Source organism: Macrosteles quadrilineatus, unplaced genomic scaffold (genome assembly GCF_028750875.1).
Source record: "Macrosteles quadrilineatus isolate MER2022 unplaced genomic scaffold, UCM_ALF_1.0 Scaffold_1__1_contigs__length_201487025, whole genome shotgun sequence".
Classification (NCBI taxonomy): Eukaryota; Metazoa; Arthropoda; class Insecta; order Hemiptera; family Cicadellidae; genus Macrosteles; species Macrosteles quadrilineatus.
This window is the reverse complement of record NW_026542594.1, coordinates 36,054,074-36,069,044: the sequence shown is the minus strand read 5'-3', so window position 1 is coordinate 36,069,044 and position 14,971 is coordinate 36,054,074. Positions and strand designations below refer to the sequence as shown.

At 34.6% G+C, this 14,971-nt stretch overlaps 1 protein-coding gene across 6 annotated transcripts in view; it reads left to right on the top strand.

Annotated features, from left to right (window-relative positions):
- The first annotated feature begins 522 nt into the window (after nucleotides 1-522).
- LOC128982747 (peroxisomal acyl-coenzyme A oxidase 3-like) overlaps nucleotides 523-14,971 on the top strand; it is a 177,620-nt gene continuing 163,171 nt past the window's right edge. The window contains exons 1-2 of one of the 6 annotated variants that reach the window (XM_054401695.1): nucleotides 523-574; nucleotides 12,035-12,094. The gene's annotated coding sequence lies outside the window, so the exon portion shown is untranslated. Of the gene's footprint in view, nucleotides 575-851; nucleotides 869-1,497; nucleotides 1,525-11,546; nucleotides 11,570-11,854; nucleotides 12,095-12,182; nucleotides 12,203-14,971 lie in introns of those variants that run through there. The other 5 variants (XM_054401699.1, XM_054401698.1, XM_054401696.1 and 2 more) reach the window with 5 other exon arrangements.

The window sequence follows — 14,971 nt, the reverse complement described above, 5'->3', positions numbered from 1 at the left end:
AGTACGAAATAGGTACTAAATATTAGCATAATTCTTATGTACTAATTCCGTCATGGCCGGGCCAGTGACATAACATGGACATTCCGTCCGTGGACTGCTGTATTTATACCCGATTTGGTTGCTATGGAGACCATGGAATGTTCTAGAACTTTAAACCCAGATGTTTCCACCAAAATTAACTTCCTTTTCCGGCAGCCTGACGTCATCGCTGCCCGCTTGATCTTCGTTGATGTTGGTCCATCAGCTGCTGTCGGCTGGGGGGAGCTCGAGCTGACTTGACCTTACAGGCAGTGTGTGATCCTCTAATTTAGACAGAGACAGACAAGTTAGTTAGTACCATCGTCTGCCGCTTGCCGCGCTCCTCTGTGTCTGGCCCCTGGCTGTCTGCTATTCCTATTCCAGCTGGAGCTGCAGCTGACTTTCAGTTCAGTTTGAAGTCGGGTGTTTTAATATAGACAAAAGTTATCTATAAGAAATACATGAGTATTAATATTTGTTAGCCGGAGTTTGTTTAGTCTTCTTAGTAAGATCAAGATTCTCTTACTAAGATCCCGTGAAGGGGCCAAAGTATAAGGCAAGGCTATGTAATTTGTTAAGGTTAAAATTAGGCTACGGTTTAGTTTAGAATTTCTTCCTATAAAAATATGGGGTTTTCAAATCAGTCCCTCAGTCCCTCTATTATTCATTATCTACACCTTGGGCCTAAACATTTTAGCTTGGATTAGGCAGGCCTAAGTCTTATGTCTTAACTTAATTCTTTCCTCTTCACCGCAGTTGTGTAGAGACTGGATAATCGAATCGTCATTCCCTTTCCCTGAGTGTGTTTGTTAATAGGACTAAGTTAGTGCTCATGAGTGTTAAAACCTTGGTAAGTTCTGGTAGGGGCTGTTAATTTTGTGCAGGCTTAACTTAGGCCTAGTTAGAGTGTAAATTACTAAGTTACCGGTTGTGTATTACAAGTATTACGGTTGTGTGCTGTTGTTCAATGTAGGTTCTGAGCTAGCCTATGTGTGGATCTTCACAATTTGTAGTTGATGTTGGTGTCGTCAGCGAACATTATGCAAGTTTCTTCTGGTGTTAGAGTAGGCCTAATTTGGGAAGCTATTGATATATATCAAGAAGTAGAGGGGTCCGAGTAGGCTACAGATCCTTGAGGGATTCCTCGTTTAGTTAGTTGAGTGGGTGATCTAGTTTTGTTTGTAATTTTATTAACTTAATCTGATAAATTATTTCGACCTGTTGCCTATCTTTGAAATAGTCTTTAATCCAATTTAGGTGTTTCCTTTAGGCCTATATTAATTTGGTATAGTTTGCCAAACAGTATATCTCTATCTAAGCTGTCGATGGCTTTCTGGAGGTCTAAGAAGAGTCCTCATGCTGGTTGTTTATTTTCCCACAGGGTGGTAATCGCTTCGTGGAGTTCATATAACTCAGTGCAGAGTTGATAGATTTGTTTTTTCTGAATCCGTGTTCATGAGGGAATGAGTTAGTATTTTTAGGTTGGTTAGGTGCTCCATGATTTGTGTAGGTATAGATTATTTTTTCAATGTATTTAGAAATGTTAAAAATGTTGGTTAAATTTAATAGAATTTAATTTATGTAATTCATGAGTTTATATTTACAATATATTCAAATCATTTTACAATTCTTGCATTTTATATACATATTTAATGATAGGCCTACTAGGCACTCATTGAACAAATCCAGCTGCCAATTCTTTTATTCTTTACTAATAGTGGTTTATACAGAGTAAAAGTACAAAAGTATGCGGCAAAAGTACAGGTGCGATAGGTCATCCGAGACCGAGGTTGTCGCACCACAGTATTAAGAACCTCTTCGACAAATGTTAAAAACAATTTGTGACACCACAGTCTTGCACACATTTGGCAAATTAAAAAAAACAATTTACTGAGTGTCAAGACAAATTAATGACAATTGTGTAAAAGATAGGTAGGTATTGAAGCAAAAATGCAGAGGGCAGCTCAAAAGCAATTTTATGTATTAAATGTCTTATTTTACTGTAATTGTTTTTAAATTTAACTTAGTTCATCAATGTAATTAGAGGAACTATACAAAATACCTTCATTTATTTATTTTTCAATTCAACAATTAAGGGCTATCGAGATAAGAAATTGAAGTCGACTAAGATTTAAACGCAGTGCAAATGAAAGTCATCTTTTTCAATTAGGCCTACACTTTATTTGTATCATCAATGTTTACAAAAAAATAAGAAAGTTGCTTTTGGGCTGTAATGCAGGGTTCTGCTGTACTAGAAACCTGTGCATCAGATCACGGTCCCCACCCCGAAAAATGTAAGTCTTTTTATTTCTTGTGAAGGTCAGCAAATGTTTGTAAATATTTTACATAATATCATTTATTTTTATATACTGATGTGAGACATCCCATCGATCTATATGGTCGCCAATTTGAACACAGTTGAATGAGCCATTCATAAAGTTCTATAGTGTCAAATACGTTAGTATATTTCATCACTGTGCCTAAAGTGACTCTTTTTGACCCGAGCGAGGGTTGAAAAGACACTTTTATGGAACTATATTTTTGACACAACTTATTTCAACATTATACGAACAAACTATGTTACAAAACTAAAATAGTTTTAATTTAAAGATAGCTTTTCAAAACTACCCCTAACTGTTTTGCAATTTCACTTGTTTTAAGAAACAAGCAGCTGTTTAAGCCTAGTGATTAAGTGATTCAATATATTTTTTTTTTCTATTACGATTGTGTTAGTGTACACTATACTATCGCTAAGTCAAACTATTTGAACAATAAAGCTGGGTTTTCCTAGGCGCGGAAGCGGAGAGAGGAACATGGAGAGCGGACTCCTCTTGTCTTAGGAAACTTAATGTTACCGGTACTCTTTTCCTAGAAGCGGAGTGGAATGCCATGTTAATTGCTTTTCCGCTCTCCGCTCTCCTCTTCCCCGTATAGGAAAACCGGCTTAAGGCAATAGTTAACTACAATCGATTAAACAATCAATACTTAATCTCGACAGCATTCCTGCTCTACTACGCTACTGTCCGATACTGTAGTCTGGTTCTGGTTCATGATGGCCCAGTTATGGTATGAAATTGGTTAAACTCCTAATCATATTTCAAGCCAATCTTATAGACCTAAGTTACTAACATATGGTAAAGGATTAGGCCTACTAAATAAAATTTTGCAGCAAGTAACTTAGGTAAGTTATTGGATTATCTTTTGTGTAAATCTTTCGCAGAATTAATCGAACCTCAATAGGTGCAGACTGAACTCATTTAGGCATTTCTATAAAGTATTCTTTAAAGGAGGCATATAACTTATATAAAGAATGAAAGTCAACCTTTCCTACTCAGTCTACATCGAGACTGTGTTTCTTTCAATTAAGTTAAACTTACAACTAACTTATCCAGTCTCTGTTGTAAAGAGAAAGTTAGGCCTACAGTTTTTAAAGTCATTAAGTTGCTCCTAATACAACTAACGTCTCACAGACACTACCTTAAAACCCTGTGTTGCATACCCTGTTTGTTAAAAAAATTACCTTGTATAAATTAAAAATTAAAGTCATCACTAACTTAAGTTGTGTACTGTGTTCTTTGTGTCTACCACAGTTGTTCAAAAATGTTGCGGCCGACCCTACCCATTCCATCCATCCACAATCAAATTTCAGGCTAAAGCTTGCGTTTATATAGGACAGACTAAGTTAACTTGGTTAGTAATTACTGCGGAATGGTAAAAATGACTTGACAATGGACTTAGTTCCAAAACATGTCGTCATGAAAAATAAAATAATTACTAAAAGGGTACTTTGTTATATATGTTTTAATTTTAATATATATATATGTATATATATGTGTCCGTCAGCACGATAACTCGAGCAAAAATGATCCGATTTTGATGAAATTTGGTACAAACGTGTAAACGTACGTTTATTGGAACGAGTTCGCGATCCAGCATGATCGGACCATGGGAACGGGGGTTTACGGGGGGTTTTATGGGGTAAAAATAGGTTTTTCCCATTTTTGACCCAAAAAACATAAAATTTAGCAATTTCTTTCCAAACCATTTTGTGGAGCTTAAAAAAAGAAATAACTTAGTATATTGAAGCGTTATTATGCGCCTAATTGTTACGGAGAAAATTCCAAAAAATTGTAAATTTAAAATTCCCATGTTATTCTTATGGAGAATAAGTAAATTGTTGTAGTTTGCTTGTTTGTGAACATATTTTGATCAAATTTGGAAAATGTTTTTATTTCTTACGAAACTATTCACATTTAAAAAAAAAAAAAACAGTTTTACCCTCCTTGATGCAGCAAACCTAAGTACTTGTTAAACTAATTCTATTTAAATCAAGAATAAATGTTATATTTTTAAGTAGACATTTCAGTGTAAATCCAATCAGTCAAATGGAAATTCGCTTAGTCTGCAGGTTTGCTGCGGCGGGGGTATTTTTTATTTATAGCAATTTTATCAACCGATTAAAATTGTGGAATAGATTTAAACAAAAAAGATTGGTAATGTCTACATAACGAAATAGTTATTTGTGTATTGCTCTCGTGTGCAGCAAAGGCCTTTTGCACTCGTGTTACACATTGTATTTTTCCTACAGTCACTATAAAGCATATAAATAATTAGTCTTTCAAACACTATACAACACGTTTTCAGGTTCAGCTGGCAACAGGAATAGGTGCCCTAGAGAAAGTAGTACCCGGTCCGTATCACTCTGCTATTTTTCCTCGACAGGAAATGTGCTCCGCAACTTGAGAATATAGTTCCGTATGTTTTTGTAATTTAAAGTGGTTTCCGTGCCTAAAAAAAGGCTTTAATGGTATTTTCTTGTTTATTAAAATCGTAGGAATGTTGAAAAACTTTTAAAAGAAAAGTCCAGAAAGTTCAGAAATACCTACCGATTAACTATAAACACGAAATGACAGGTTAAATCGTAGTTATAATAGTCAATCAGCTGCTCATAGTATTATTATCTTCAAGTGTTGCCAACCTATTTCCAAGCGTACATTGATTACGTGCATAATAGAACCACGCTGTTTTGTGTTGTTTCATTGGAATCCTGATGTGCGCCAAAGTATAAACCGTACGACAAAGTATAAATATGCAGCAATTAGCAGCTTTCTGCACTCTAAACAGTACAATGAAGCCAACTTTGTCGGGTGACTGTAGTAAATAGTTATTTGTGTAACTAGTGGGCAAAGTGGCACTTTGCTGCACACGAGAGCAACGTTTACGCACGAGCCGCAGGCGAGTTGTTACATGATACAATACAATACAATACAATATTCTTTATTGTTCATTCGTTAAGAATTACAATAGTGTCAATACAATAGTGAATTGTATGTGTTAATTTCCATAATTATCGCAAAATTCCTTTATTGTGTAGAAGGGTCTTGCGATTAGCCACTTCTTCAACTCCTGGTGTAGTTTGTTGCCAGTCAGGTCTCTCAGGTAGATGGTTCCTCAGTTTGCAGCCGGTGTAGGAAGGTTTTTTCCCCAAAGAGTTGTTCGGTGAACTGATAGGGCAAATTTGGAGCCATGACGGGTGTTGTAGTGGTGCAGGTCTTGGTTTCTTGGGGGGTTTCAAGTATGTAGAGAGACACCACTGTGAGGATTCCTAGGTTTGCGAATGCTAGTCTGCAAGTCTGTGGTGGGACAAGGTTGGCGAGGGCTCTTATGGCTTTCTTCTGAAGAACAAGGATTCAATTCATATTTTTTGTTGAATTTCCTCCCCACTCTGTCAAGCCATATCTAATATGCGACTCTACCAGTGCAAAGTACAGTAAGCTGTTTTGGCCACAGAGTTTCCGCCTATGTAGTTTATTCTTCTGACGACATATATTCCGGCACTGATTTTTTTGCTCGCCCCACTCCCGCTCTTGGTGCATAAACGGGGCCTTAGTTTGTTATCAAGGATAACACCGAGAAATTTTGTATGGATTTCTATTGTTACATCCTCTAATTGAGGGGTCTATGTCTTTTTTCTTACTAAAATTCAGAGTTGTAGTTTTTGTGGGGTTTATTGCTAAGTCATTGTTCTTTGAGTATAGGATGGCTTTATTTAGGATCGATTTTGAATTAAGGTACAGGCTTTGGGCTGTGTTGTCCTTGATCAAAATGGTTGTGTCATCTGCATACATGATTGCAACAGCATTTTCACTCTCAATTTGTTTGGGGAAGTCATTAGTCAATAGGATGAATAGAATCGGGCCTAATACAGAGCCTTGTGGAACTCCTCCTGTCAGCTTGCTTTTTGAAGATTTGAAACTTGCTGTGACTTCATTTGATGAGTTTTTCAGTTCCACGACTTGTGAACGTCCTGTTAAGTATCTTTTGAACCATTCCAGCGCTGAGTTTCTTATACCGAGTCTTTCGAGTTTCTTGCATATCAGGTCGTGGCCCAGGCAGTCAAAAGCCTTACTGTAGTCAAGGAAGATGGTGGAAATGTATTGTTCATTTTCTATCTGGTCTAGGACGAACTCAATTAGGGATATTATAGCTGAGGAGGTGGATTTATTCTTCCTAAAGCCATGTTGGTTGTCAGTTATGAGTTTGTTATGATTAAGATGTGCCATTAATCTAGCCAGAGCTATTTTTTCTATGATTTTAGAGAAACTGGAGATGAGAGAGATGGGTCTGTAGTTTTGAGCATTTTCAGTTGGTCCTTTTTTATGTTTGGGATATATTTTACTGACTTTTATGGTGGATGGGAATTTGCCTTCTCTAAATGATTTATTTATAAGATAAACCAGAGGAGAGATGAATTCTTGGGAGCAGTGCTTTATCATCTTAGAGGAAAACTCATCTATTCCACTTGATGTTTTGGATTTTAGGGGTTTTATTATCGTTTCAACTTCTTTATAGGATGTTGAAGTTAAGGTAAGGTGTATTGGACAGACAGGTTCCTCTCCATTCAGCACTGTTTCAGGGTCTATAACGATTGCTCTATTTTGGTCAAGGGTATTTTCTGCTATATTTGAGAAGAATATGTTCTTATTCTAAGAATGTATACAACACGTTTTCAGGTTCAGCTGGCAACACGAATAGGTGCCCTAGAGAAAGTAGTACCCGGTCCGTATCACTCTGCTATTTTTCCTCGGCAAGAAATGTGCTCCGCGACTTGAGAATAAGTTCCGTATGTTTTTGTAATTTGAAGTTGTTTCCGCGCATAAAAAAAAATGCTTTAAAGGTATTTTCTTGTTTATTAAGATCGTAGGAATGTTTTATAAACGTTTAACCCTAGCAGTGGCCAATGGTCCTGGCGGGACCATTTCACCGTGCACCCTTAGAATGGCCTTGGTCCCGCCGGGACCATTTATGTCCAAACATTTTTTAACGCTAAAAACTAATTGATAATTATCTTTAAAGTGGATAATTCATATACCACTCGAAAGATGACATTCTAAACTTTCATTTTATTATATAAACGAACCTTCTAGCGTCAATATGTCAACGTAATTGCAATTTAAATTTGAATGAAAATTTCCGCGCGAATCTACTTCCACTTGTAGTGTTGCGTAACCGCTAAACACATAAAGTTTAGAAAATCATAGCGAGGTTAGTTTTTTCCCTATCTCGATGCGAGTTATACCACTAGATAGCAGTAGAGTTGCTGAATATTTTGGCATAGATTATTTTATCAATACATTGATAGCAAAGAACATATGATTTTTGGAAAACACGTAATTTTACAAAAATTAACAAATGGCCAATGGTCCCGCCAGGACCATTTCTAAAGTCGAAATATATATATAATGGAATATTTATAACTATTCAAATATAATATCCTTTTGTAGTGTAGGAAACGTAGAATAATTTAGTGTTGAGAAATGGCAGCCCTGATCACTGTATAATTTCTGTGTTCTGTCAGCAACAAAAGAAAATTGCCATCTGACCAAGTTTCTCTGTTTGTTTTGTGCGGATCAGCTGACTTATGTTTTGAAAGTAAATATTGTTCGGCGAATATCTTGGGAATCATTCTAATTTCGGATTTTGTAGTTATGTAATGTTTTTTTTTAGTAATGTTTTTGTGTTTTAGGACTAACAGTAATCTTTATGCATGAATATAAGCCTACTGGAAAGTCTAATATCTGAATTTCTTTTTACATAAACGGCAAATCTTTAGTTTTTTTGTATCATAAACGGGTAATCAAAATTTTTTTACTGCCTACAATTTGACATATTTGTATTCCTTAGTTTATAACTTACAAGAATATGTGTACTATATTACTATCACTAATTACCTTACATGAGCTATCTCCGAGTTACTAATTATTCGTCTTACGTGACAAACCTTGAGATTTTTCGTATTTTCTTACATAACACATGTAAATAAAAATATTTTCCCCATGTGTTATACATTTCTATAAAGAGAATTGAATGTACTAGAACATTTTGTAATATGTTTGGCCTACAAAAATCTGTAAAAAATTTTTTTACAAAAATGTCTTTGAATTTTTTTATATGTAAACTGTAAATTTTTAGTTTTTTGTATCATAAACGGGTAATCAAAATTTTTTTACTGCCTACAATGTGACATATTTGTATTCCTTAGTTTATAACCTACAAGAATATGTGTACTATATTATTATCACTAATTACCTTACATGAGTTATCTCCGAGTTACTAATTATTCGTCTTATGCGACAAAATTTGAATTTTCTTCATTTTCTTACATAACATTTGTAAAAAAAAATATTTTCCCCATGTGTTATACATTTCTATGTAGGGATTTGAATTTACTACAAAATGTATATAATGGTTTTGGTCTGAAAATTATACTGTAGTAATAACAAGACTTTACTTTTGAAATTTCAATCAGAATTTTTGAATTTTTTATGATTTTTTTTTATTTTTCAAAAAAGTTACCAACTCAGATTCAATTTTTATTTATATATTCAGATTCTCCTGCTTTTTCTGAATAAAATGAATACAAACATTGATAGGTTGAGTCCATATTTGTAATTTTGACAGATTTTTAAAAAAAGGTCTGCAAAATCGCCAAAATGGGTTGGCCATTCCCCACTTCTAACATTGGCCACTGCTAGGGTTAAAAGAAAAGTCCAGAAAGTTCAGAAATACCAAAACGATAAACACGAAATGACAGGTTAAATCGTAGTAATAGTCAATCAGCTGCTCATAGTATTATTATCTTCAAGTGTTGCCAACCTATTTCCAAGCGTACACGGATTACGTGCATAATAGAACCAAGCTGCTTTGTGTCGTTTCGTTGGAATCCTGATGTGCGCCAAAGTATAAACTGTACGACAAAGTATAAATATGCAGCAATTAGCAGCTTTCTGTACTATAAACAGTACAAGGAAGCCAACTTTGTCGGGTGACTGTAGGAAATAGTTATTTGTGTAACTAGTGGTGAAAGTGGCACTTTGCTGCACACGAGAGCAATGTTTACGCACGAGCCGCAGGCGAGTGTGGAATGATCTCGAGTGCAGCAAAGGCCTTTTTCACTCGTGTTACACATTATATTTTTCCTACAGTCACTATAAAGCATATAAATAATTAGTCTTTCAAACACTATGCAACACGTTTTTAGGTTCAGCTGGCAACACAAATGGTGCCCTAGAGAAAGTAGTACCCGCGGTCCATATCACTCCGCTATTTTTCCTCGGCAAGAAATGTGCTCCGCGTTTTGAGAATATAGTTCCATATGTTTTTGTAATTTGAAGTGGTTTCCGCGCCTAAAAAAAATGCTTAAAAGGTATTTTCTTGTTTATTAAGATCGTAGGAAGGTTTTATAAACGTTTAAAAGAAAAGTCCAGAAAGTTCAGAAATACCAAAACTGTAAACACGAAATGACAGGTTAAATCGTAGTTATAATAGTCAATCAGCTGCTCATAGTATAATTATCTTTAAGTGTTGCCAACCTATTTCCAAGCGTACACGGATTACGTGCATAATGGAACCACGCTGTTTTGTGTTGTTTCGTTGGAATCCTGATGTGCGGCAAAGTATAAACCATACGGCAAAGTATAAACCGTACGGCAAAGTATAAATATGCAGCAATTAGCAGCTTTCTGTACTATAAACAGTACAAGGAAGCCAACTTTGTCGGGTGACTGTAGGAAAAAATATTTTGAAATCAGTAGCCTAGGATTATAAACAAATAAAATGAATATTTGAGGTTAGATGATTTTAAGTTCTGTGAATTATTAATGATATAGAGCAGAGGTATAATGTATAAAATACTTATTTGTAGAAAACCTCTCTTCTTAAAGATCTTTTTGAAACACTGTTTAAAAGCTAATTTAAAAATTATTCACTAATAATTACTGAAAATTGAAGAGCAAAATTTTTATCAACTTTATAAATTCACATCAGCTGGATTCATACAGATAATACCATTGACTATGATAGCCAAAAAGATCTATATATCTAATTCCGTAAGCCCAAAATTTTATACAATGAAATTGTGAGCGAACCGGAGGGCGTAGAAAGCTGGGAGGGGTCTCATTTTAAAGGTCTGGGCATGAAATTTTGGGGAAAATTATTCATTTTTCTTAATTATGCACCAAAAGGTTGTGACAGAATAAAATAATTCACATTTAAATAACATGGGAATCTAGGTCATGTTTGCTTTGTTTACATTAAAACATGTGGTTTAACTTTATTTAAAGCATATGGTAATATGTAATATGCACTGTAAAATGTATACTAACCCTTAAGAGAGGTTGAACCTACCAATTGACTATCTATCTATATATTAATAGGCAAGTATGTTTCTTTAAAACCTTTTTTCTCAGCTCGTGTGTATCGTACGGAAAATCTACGCATACCGTAAGAAAGCTATTTTCCTGTAGGTGTGCAGAATCCCTTTATAAACTAAAATAGGCACAAAAATAAGCACAAAAAATGAATTTGAAATTTTTAAAAATTAACATGGGTTTTATGGGTTGCTATGGCGATGACGAAATAACAACAAAATGTAAACAGAAAATCAAAACAAATAGGAGACATTCCAATCACATGTTTTATTTAACAGTGTGGGGTGAAAATAGAGAAGTTTGCACAAAACATACTTTTGGTCGATTTTTCGACCACGGGGCGTGCTCTCGTATTAATTTAATTGCACGATCTGGAATGCCACCACACAAATTAGTTTTAAAAGTTGGTTCAATAGTGATGCTCATTAGAAATATGAAGCTAGGGTCTGGATTAGTTAATGGAGTACGATTGGTTGTGTTAGGTATTACTGGAAAAAGTGTAAAGTTAGTAGTAATTACTGGAATAGGCAAAGGAAACGTATTTTCCATGCCAAAAATAATACTAATATCCACAGATCCTAATATGCCGTTTAAGTTTACAAGGAAAATTTTCACAAAAATTGGCATTTATTTGAAAAATTTATCTCCATGTATTTTATCTAAGTGAATTTGTCTATATTCAAAGAAATGTATATACATTTAATTAATAGTCATGAAGATTATCATTGAAAAATATCCTTAGTTGTATTATGATTAGAAAGTTTATACTATAAACACACCGCATGAAAAATCCTTTGTAATTTTTATTTTTAACAGAGCAGACCTCAAAATGCATTATGCAGGTATGTAATAACTATTATACATATTATAATATACAATAATGTTAAACGATAATCAAGGTAGGGTAACCCATGGGACTAATAATTTGTACAAAATAATTACTACAATATATACATAGGGGCTACTGCCCCTACAAGCCACTAGTAATATCTAAAAATAATTGGTAAAACCAACCATGAGTTAATAAATCATGCTGGTTAACCTCTAATCTTCAACTGCGTTAACCTTGAAAATGTTTGATGTCATGTCAGTTCCAATAAGTTGCAAGACCAAGACAATGACACTTTTCAACTTGTTTTCCATTACCATAAAATATACAATTGAGCAGGTTGAGCTCTTTGGTTCAAGGAATAATTTTGTGTGTCATTCACGTACTATAACATTTTGAAATCACTGTCTGCTAACAATTTAAACAAGGTAGGCTATGCCTATTGACTAATTAACAATCATTGGTATTTTGATTTCAGTAAAATAGAGACCCTGAATTGTATGAATCATCAACTTCTGCTGGGTAAACTTGTAAACAAGTAAGTATTGATGATTAAAATAAAGTCTTAGTAAAGTAACTTATCGTTTAACTTTTATGTTTAAGTTAGCCTATTTATTCATCAATTAAGTTACCTTTAACCTTTAAGGTAAGTAACCTTTAAGTGGTGTGAATTAGATAGATAGATAGATTTATTTGATCATTAAACATTATACATGAAATGCAATAGATCATGTCAATAAATAGTAAACAAGGTAATCAAAGAGATATGTGCAATGAAGGTACATCAATTAAGGTTTACATGTACAATAAATGGGTAACCTATAAGATAAAATATAAATAATACAGACAGGCTTACTAAATAATATATGCACTAGTAAATTAAGTAACTAAGTAACTTATAGGCTAAAATAAGGTAAATCACAGTAGGCGGCATACTTGAATAAATAATAGGCCTACAGGCAAGCAGCGAGCACTGAAAGTTTTACAAGTTGGAAATTTTCACAAGATAAAATCACAATATAATATCACAGATAAAATAAATTAAGGTATATATATATATACAGGGTGTTTGGTAGTCAGTGTCAAATATTTTAAGGCATTATTATGCACAGGAATTGCGATAAAAATACGCAATTCGGATAGTTATATCTCACTTCTACTTCCAGCAACAGCCATTTTTATATTTTTCTAAAATTCTTGACATTGCCTAATAAAATCTCATATTTCTCAACTTTTAACCTATGTTACATAATGATATTTTCAATTGCATTTTTAGAATTGTCATCGTATAACGGTAATAGTATTTGACAGTTTTTAACACAATTTGATTTGTATGGAAATTTGAAAAATGTCTTAAACGAGTTGTAACGCCCTGCCCTCTTTTTGATTTTTCATAATTTGTTATTTAAGTCGAATTTACAAACTTTTGAATGGGTTAAGCTGTACCATATTAGGCCTATACGTTTTGTGATAGAAAATTTAATGACGATTGTAAAAATCCAATTAAAAATCTCATTATGTAGGCTAAAAAATGAGAAATATGAGATTTTATTAGGCAATGTCAAGAAATTTGGAAAAATGGCTGTTGCCGGAAGTAGGAGTGAGATAAAACTATCCAAATTGTGTATTTTTATCACAATCTTCATGCATAATAATAATAATCCCTTAAAATAATCCCTTAGGTGTTTGACATTGGCTACCAAACACCCTGTATATATATAGCTGGCCCGACAGACATCGTCTTGTCGTAATGTGGTTTTATGTCAAATGCTCGTTCATTTTCAAGATGAGCTCGTTCGCATGGCTCAATCACGTTGCGGTTGAAGTTCGTTCGCTGCGCTCACTCACCTTTAGGTTGGAGCTCGTTCGCTGCGCTCACTTGCCTTCAGTTTAATTAGCTTGTTTGCTACCCTCACTCGCCTCCAGGTTAACGTTAGTTCGCTACGCTCACTCACCTTTTGGTTGCAAATTAGCTGTTGTCATAAGTAAAAAAAAAAAACAATAGTGGTGCACCCTGTTCGTAAACCTATTAACTTTTTAATGCTATTGAACATCACAGAATCAAATTGTTTAGTTGAACCAGCTGTTCAGATTCTTTAATTCCATTTAAATATGAGTACTCATAAGGTTATCATGGGAAACTCCAGAGCCACTGGGGCGGAGCCCTTCTGACGGATCTGCACCAAACTTCACACTAACCATCCTTGAATATTGCTTAATAATGCCTGAAAGTTTCATTACAATCTGTCGAGCGGTTTCGAAGTCCATAAAGGACAAAGAAACATACATTGGATTTTATATATATAGATATGTGGGTGTCCGTTAGCACGATAACTCTAGCAAAAATGATCCGAGTTCGCGAACCAGCATGATCAGACTATATAGGAACGGGGTTTTATGGGGTAAAAATAGTTTTTCCCCATTTTTGACCCGAAAAGCACAAAAGTTCACAATTTCTTTCCGAACCATTTTGTAGAGCTTGAAAAAACAAATAATTTAGTATATTGAAGCGTTATTATAGACCTAATGATTACGGAGAAAATTCCAAAAAGTTTTAAATTTAAAATTATCATGTTATTCTTATGGAGAATAAATTAGCTGTTGTAGTTTGCTTGTTTATGAACATATTTTGATCAAATTTGGAAAATACATTAATCTTTTACAAAACTATTTTTTTACAACAAAAACACTTTTTTACCCTCCCTATTGCAGCAAACCTAAGTACTCGTTAAACTAATTCTATTTAAATAGGGAATAAATGTGATATGTTTAAGGAGGCATTTTAGTGTATATCCAATTGGGAAAATGGAAATTTGCGTAGTCTTATTAGGTTTGCTGCGGTGGGGGTATTTTGAAATGGTCAAAATCAGCCAGATGGGCTTCAAAAAGGCAGCCTGTTAATTAATTTTACACCAACTTGTTTAATAGAATTGAGCACCTTGCTCAGCCTTGTGTAGGGTCCAATGGTAGGGTCTAGCTATTGACTGGGACGGGTGGCGTCGTCCTGTAATCCAGCTACTAGGAGGTCACGAATTGTGGATAATTATAGGGATGCACTGTGGATGCGATGCTACCTGGTGTGGATTAACGTCCGCACTAGTGAGTACTACGACTATCCGCAGTACTATCCTAAATAATTAGACCAATTCGTTAATTACGAGGAAAAAATGTGGTTCGGATTCCACAATAAACTGTAGGTCCCTTAGTTGCCATTAGCTGTATGGGCTATTAATTAACAGCTGTGTCTAAGGAACATGTCGGCCTTAGTCACTAACAAGACTACAAGATCGCGCCACTCATCCTACACTCATCCTTCACTCATATTTGGGTTAAAATACGCACATAGTGGCGTCCCCATCTTAAATAATTGATAATTGAATTGATGGTAGGGTCTAGCTATTGAATTACAATTTCT